This window comes from Vicia villosa, linkage group LG1, assembly GCF_029867415.1.
Source record: "Vicia villosa cultivar HV-30 ecotype Madison, WI linkage group LG1, Vvil1.0, whole genome shotgun sequence".
NCBI lineage: Eukaryota > Viridiplantae > Streptophyta > Magnoliopsida > Fabales > Fabaceae > Vicia > Vicia villosa.
The window spans coordinates 147,906,302-147,914,069 of NC_081180.1; positions in this window are offsets into that span (position 1 = coordinate 147,906,302).

Below are 7,768 nucleotides of genomic sequence, written 5' to 3' on the forward strand. Positions count from 1 at the left end.
ATACATTGCAATTTCCCTTTCAGGAAATATATAAAGAGTATGCACAAATCAGCGCTCAGAAGCTTTGTCTCAGAAGGTTCAGCATGCAACATCATAACATGGTCTGGCAAGACATCAGAAGATGGTCAAGGAAGAATCAGAACATGGGTCTATGGAAGCATCAGAAGAACTTGAGATCAGAAGCAGAAGCACTGAAGTTCTCATGGTATCACGCTCAGAAGCACTTCAAGGTCAGAAGACAAGAAGATGCTATGCACCAAGCTGTCTGACTCTGATGATATTCAAACGTTGTATACACAAACATCAGATCAGAAGAAAGTACAGGTGGCAGGCTACGCTGACTGACAAAAGGAACGTTGGAAGCTATTAAAGGCAACGTCAGTAGACACAGCGTGAACAAGGCTCGAGGTAGTTGACAAAAGCGTGAAACATTAAATGCAATGCTGTACGGAATACGCAAAGCATTAAATGCTCCCAACGGTCATCTTCTCAAGTGCCTATAAATATGAAGTTCTGATGAGAAGCAAGGTTACCGAATCTGCTGATAATTAACTTGCTGAAACGCTGTTCAAATAAAAGCTCTCAAACTTCATCTTCATCAAAGCTCACTACATTGCTGTTGTAATATATTAGTGAGATTAAGCTTAAACGTTAAGAGAAATATCACTGTTGTGATTATAGCTTTTCAGAAGCATTTGTAATACTCTTAGAATTGATTACATTAATTTGTAAGTAACTAGAGTGATCAAGTGTTGATCAGGATACTCTAGGAAGTCTTAGCTTGTGTCTAAGCAGTTGTAATTAGAGTGATCACGTGGTGGTCAGGATACTCTAAGAAAGTCTTAGCTTGTGTCTAAGCATTTGTTCCTGGAGTGATCAGGTTGTGATCAGGATACTCTAGAAGACTTAGTCGTGGGCTAAGTGGAAAACCATTGTAATCTGTTGCGATTAGTGGATTAAATCCTCAGGTGAGGTAAATCACTCCGTGGGGGTGGACTGGAGTAGTTTAGTTAACAACGAACCAGGATAAAAATAACTGTGCAATTTTTTTTTATCGTTCAAGTTTTTAAGACTACACTTATTCAAACCCCCCCTTTCTAAGTGTTTTTCTATCCTTCAATTGGTATCAGAGCGCCGGTTCTAAGCTGCAAGCACTTAACCGTGTTTAGAAAAGATTCAGGAAGAGAAAAACGCTTCAGTAAAAGATGCCTGGTGAAATTCCAACAAATCCATCTGCATCTACATCTGGATCTGCTGAGCAATACAATGGTAACAATGGTTATACTAGACCACCAGTATTTGATGGTGAAAACTTTGAATACTGGAAAGATAAACTGGAAAGTACTTTCTTGGTCTAGATGGTGAACTATGGGATCTTCTGATGGATGGTTACAAACATCCAGTGAAAGCTAGTGGCGTAAGGCTTACAAGGCAAGAAATGGATGATGATCAGAAGAAACTTTTCAAGAATCATCATAAATGTAGGACTGTTTTGCTGAATGCTATCTCTCATGCTGAGTATGAGAAGATATCTAACAGGGAAACTGCCTATGATATATACGAGTCATTGAAAATGACCCATGAGGGAAATGCTCAAGTCAAGGAGACTAAAGCTCTTGCTCTAATCCAGAGATATGAAGCCTTCAAGATGGAGGATGATGAAAACATTGAGAAGATGTTCTCAAGATTTCAAACGCTAACTGCTGGATTAAGAGTTCTGGATAAAGGCTACAACAAGGCTGATCATGTAAAAAAGATTATCAGAAGCTTACCCAGAAGATGGGGTCCAATGGTGACTGCATTCAAGATTGCCAAGAATCTGAATGAAGTTTCGTTGGAAGAGCTTATCAGTGCCTTGAGAAGCCATGAAATAGAGCTGGACGCAAACGAGCCTCAAAAGAAAGGTAAGTCTATTGCATTAAAATCTAATGTTAAAAAATGAACTAACGTTTTTCAGGCTAGAGAAGAAGATCCTGAAGAATCAGAATCTGAAGAAGAAGATGAACTGTCCATGATCTCCAGAAGGGTAAACCAACTCTGGAAGAGCAAGCAAAGGAAGTTCAGAAGCTTCAGAAGTTCAAAGAAATTTGAACGTGGAGAATCTTCTGGTGACAGAAGATCTGACAAGAAGAAGGCTGTCTGCTATGAGTGCAATGAGCCTGGACATTACAAGAACGAGTGTCCAAAACTTCAGAAGGAGAATCCCAAGAAGAAGTTTCATAAGAAGAAAGGTCTTATGGCAACATGGGATGATTCTGAATCAGAATCAGAATCAGACTCTGAAGGAGAACAAGCCAACTTCACGCTGATGGCTACAGAAGATGATGGATCAGAATCTACATCAGAATCAGATTCTGAAGAGATATCCTTGGCGGCAAAGAGGACAAAAAGCAAAATGTCATGGTACCTGGACTCTGGGTGCTCGCGACACATGACGGGAAGAAGGTCTACATTCCAAGACCTGGTGCTTAAACCAGGTGGAGAAGTCAAGTTTGGAGGAGATCAGAAGGGCAAAATCGTTGGTTCTGGAACCATAAGTCTTGGTAACTCTCCTTCCATAACTAATGTACTTCTTGTAGAAGGATTAACGCATAACTTATTGTCCATAAGTCAATTAAGTGACAATGGTTATGACATAATCTTTAATTAAAAGTCTTGTAAGGCTGTAAGTCAGAAGGATGGCTCAATCCTATTTACAGGCAAGAGAAAGAACAACATTTATAAGATTGATCTTTCTGATCTTGAGAAGCAGAAGGTGACTTGTCTTATGTCTGTTTCTGAGGAGCAATGGGTCTGACACAGAAGATTAGGACATGCTAGTTTGAGAAAGATTTCTCAGATTAACAAACTAAATCTGTTCAGAGGACTCCCAAATCTGAAATACAAATCAGATGCTCTTTGTGAAGCATGTCAGAAGGGCAAGTTCTCCAGACCTGCATTCAAGTCTAAGAATGTTGTTTCTTCCTCAAGGCCGTTAGAACTCTTGCACATTGATCTGTTTGGCCCAGTCAAAACAGCATCTGTCAGAGGAAAGAAATATGGATTAGTCATCGTTGATGATTATAGCCGCTGGACATGGGTAAAGTTCTTAAAACACAAGGATGAGTCTCATTCAGTGTTCTTTGAATTCTGCACTCAGATCCAATCTGAGAAGGAGTGCAAAATCATAAAGGTCAGAAGTGATCATGGTGGTGAATTTGAGAACAAATTCTTTGAGGAGTTCTTCAAAGAAAATGGTATTGCCCATGATTTCTCTTGTCCTAGAACTCCACAACAAAATGGAGTTGTAGAACGAAAGAATAGGACTCTACAAGAAATGGCCAGAACCATAATCAATGAAACCAATATGGCTAAGCATTTCTGGGCAGAAGCAATAAACACTGCGTGTTATATTCAGAATAGAATCTCTATCAGACCTATTCTAAATAAGACTCCTTATGAATTGTGGAAGAACAGAAAGCCCAACATTTCATATTTCCATCCTTTTGGATGTGTATGTTTTATTCTGAATACTAAAGATCATCTTGGTAAGTTTGATTCTAAAGCACAAAAGTGTTTCCTTCTTGGATATTCTGAACGCTCTAAAGGCTACAGAGTATACAATACTGAAACATTGATTGTAGAAGAATCAATCAATATCAGGTTTGATGATAAGCTTGGTCTTGAAAAACCAAAGCAGTTTGAGAATTTTGCAGATTTTGATATTGATATATCAGAAGCAGTAGAACCAAGAAGCAATGCTGCAGAAGCTGGAAGTCTCAGAAGCAATGGATCAGAAGATCAAGTTGCTGCATCTCTAGAGAATCTCAGGATTTCTGAAGAACCAACAGTCAGAAGATCACTTAGACTTGCCTCAGCTCATTCAGAAGATGTGATCCTTGGAAAGAAAGATGATCCTATCAGAACCAGATCATTTCTTAAGAATGACAATCAGAAGCAGTGATCAGAATCAGAAGGCGTAAAGTCTATTCAAAAAATTTACAGCTGTCATCTATTATCTGATGGTGAACACGTGTATGTACGGTTAGTATAAAGCGTGCAGTTGAAAAGACGCCGACCTAGGTAACTGTGTTAAACCATTTCATTTACCACGTTCTCTCACCTAACGTCACTTATCATTTAATGTAAATTGATTTCTCTTGATTCTGTAACTGTTCATTTTCTAATCTTATTGCATTTTTTTTAATCCGTCTCTATATATTCTTTTCAAATCATCTCATATATCTTTTTCGCTCCTTGTCTCTCTTTCTTCTTGCATACTCTCTTTTGAAAACTTCTTAGTCGCTTCTAAAACCCTAACCGAAAACCCAGAATTTGTTCTTCCTAGTTGTTCATTCTGTTTCAATGGCTGCTTCTTCATCTCAAAATGTTGGTTCATCTACTCCTCTCCATATTCAAGATGAAGAAAATCAGGAACTCACTCCAATCGTTGTGTGCTCCATTCCTAAGGATAAATTAGAAGTTCTATGTGAACTCATGGTTGATTTTGATAACATTGAAGAACACCAATTTCATCTCAAAGAAGATATAATTTTTCAAGGATGGACTTCGTTGTTCGCTGAGTTTTGTGGACCAGTCTACCCAGATCTTGTCAAGGAATTCTGGGTACATGCAGTTGTCGCCCCTAAATCAATCTTGTCCTTCATCCATGGAAAGTTTGTGGTAGTGACTGAGAACATCCTAAGGATGATGTTTGATCTGAGAAACCCTGAGGGAGCTTTTGAAATCGATCAAAGGGTAAATTGGAAAGATGTTTTATCCACCTTCTACCCAGACATAAATGAAACAAAGAATGTCAAGGACATGAGAGATCTCTACAAAATCTGGACCAAGATTCTTCTTGGGTGTTTCTATCACAGGAAAGGGACACATGCTTCTGACTTCGTCAACAATGAGCAAAAATACATTATGTATTGCATTGCCACTAAGAAGAAGGTTGATGCTATCTACATTATCTTCAACCATATGTGGAAGGCTGTGAAGGAGTCCAGAAATGCCTTCAGAGAAAAAAGTTGTACCATCATTCCGTTTGGTAGAATTATCTCAAATCTTTTGGTTCATTCCAAGATTGTTGAGGACCTGGAATCTGAAGGTATTATCAAAGGCCTTGCTGTCACCTGTGGGGCCTGCCTGAATGCTTTCACGTTAAAGAAGATGAAAGTGATTAAGGCTATCATTAAGACTCCCCAACCTCTTGCTGGAACAAGAATCAGAAGAAAACCCATTCTAGCTGAATTTGGAACCTTCTTCAATAGTGAGGTACCAAAAGTCAGAACTAGGTATCTGAAGTCACAAAAAGAGGATAAAAGTCTTAAAGATCAAGAGAAAGGTGCTCCAATTAAAGTAAATCGCAAGAAGGAAGAAAGGACCAAAAGAAAGTTTGATCATCCTTCTGTTAATCGAGTGAAGGTTGTTCAGAAAGTTGCTGCTACCACTGAGAAAGAAGTGGTCCCAGAAGAAGTCATTGCAAAGGTTGTTAAGGCCGTTTCTGTTGATTTTGAGAAGAAAAAGAAGGAATCTGAGAAAAAGAAGAAGAAGTCAAATAACAATGCTGAGATTGCTGAAGTGGTTGAGAAGGAGAAAACCAGAAAAAGGAAGATGATTCTTCAAGAATCCGATGAAGAAAATGTCGTTCAAGAGGCTGTGAGTCAGCAGGAAGTTCTGGCGACTGACAGAAGGAAAGAGATCTCTAGCGGCAAAACAAAGATTGTTGAAGAGCCGAAGAGTAAGAAGCAGAAGAAGACTGAGGTTGTGGTCAAAGCTCTTCAGAAAGCATCCAAAGGTATATGTATTTCTGAACCTGATTCTACTCCTGCTGATATTTCAGAAGTTGCACCAATAGCGGTTGCCCCTATCCCTGAACCAGAAAAAGCCACATCAGAATCACCTATAACTGTCCATGTTCTTACACCTCCATCTTCTCCTGTAACCATTCCTTCTTCTCCACCCACCATCAATCCTGTTCTGGATATACCACCCCTTCAAACTCTCTTTCCACCTCACACAAATATCTCCATCTCTCAACCTCCTCCTCATGCCAACTTTGAACCCATTCCTTCTACCTCTCAAAACAACCATAGTGGTTCTGATCTTCCAACCTCTGCATCACATGAGCAACTGCTCCGTGACTGCAATTACACTCCAAAGCCTCGTCCTGAAGCTGAATTGGTTGTGTTAGAGTCCGATAATGAAGCAGAATCTTCTTATAGGTTGGATAGAGAACCTCAACCGTATTTCATCCCCAACCCTGCCTTTTCAAAAACCAAAATAGAATCCCGCCTTGTCTACCCTATTGGTGTAACTTTTGAAAAGGTAAAGAGGAATCTCAGAAGTATCTTTGATACTCTCAGAATTGCTGAAAGTTCTGGATTAAATGACGTCGCTATGCGGAAGTTCTAGAGAATCTTACGCAGAGAATCAGATGCTCTCTTTATAGAACTTCAGGAAGCCTGTGTAGAAGATGCTCCACGGCCTCGTGGAATTCTAAGAAGCCATGAAGACTTCTGGTTTGCTCGTCTCGGAGGAAGATACACCTTGGAAGAAAAGCCCTTTGTGGATGAATTGGAAGAAGCAAGATTGGCTGCTGCATTGGAAGCTAATCCTTGCAGGGAAATTGTAATCTGGAGACCTCAATATCCAGTTCTGCTCGGGGATTTCAAGATCCTCTTTGACTTTCTGAGGGAAAACCCTTCTAAGGAAGACCCAAGCTTGGTCATTCCAAAAGTTGTTGACCCACCAGAAGTTGAAGGTCCTTCTGCCCCCAGGAATCTAGCTGCCATTCTTCAGGCACTTGAGAATGGAGCTTCTGAGATTGCAGCTGCAGAATATGGAGATGCTTCTATGCAAGAAGCTGATGTAGAAGATCATGTTGCTGAATCAGTTCCTGTTGAGGAAATCCCTGCAAATGATCTATCAATGGAAGCTACAGATCACAATGCCATCCCGTTGGATAGAAGCTGTGAAGCTTCTTCTGATGAACCTTTCCGTCTTGCAAGGACTCTGGAAGTTCTTCAGAAGAACCAGGATGAGCAAAGCTCAGTCAATGCTGAGTTTAGAGCTTTCATAGAGAAGCAGAATGAGCACAACAATGGGGTTCAATAGATGCTGGCCAAGATCTTGTCAAGGCTAGGGTTATCTTAGATTGAGTCTTAGTTGTTTGGTTTTTTGCTTTTGCTGCATCTGTTTTTGTGCATCTGGTCTTCCTTCTCTTCGTGTACTTCTGTACTTGTCTGTTTGAACTTCAATGAAAATCATCCTTTTCTTCCGTGTGTTTCTTTTTGTTTTTATCTGAATCTTTTATGTTTTTGATGATATGACAAAAAGGGGGAGAAATATGTGATAAATGATTTGATTTAATCAGTTGCTTTACTAACAGAACTTGCAAAGTTCTATGCTTTAAGTTGTGTTGTTGCAGGAATTGAAGATCAACATAAGAAGCAACAAGATGAATCAAGCTCTTGGATTCTTGAAGCAAGCCGAGTGCTATGAAGCTTCAGAATCAGAAGCAAGAAGGAAGAATGTTCAGATATTCTGATGATAGAATATGATCTTAAACATTATGTCTAGTTGTTCTGATACATTCTATATGGCTTATATGGCTCTGATACATATTATGTGTTCTGAAACATATTTTATGTTCTGATTCATTCATGCTGACTTTTGTCGTTTAGTTTTGTTCTGTAACATTTCAGGATGTAGAGATGCTCTGATGATTCTCTGGTACATTCAACAATGTTCTGATACAATCTAGCATGAAGTGATGTAAGAA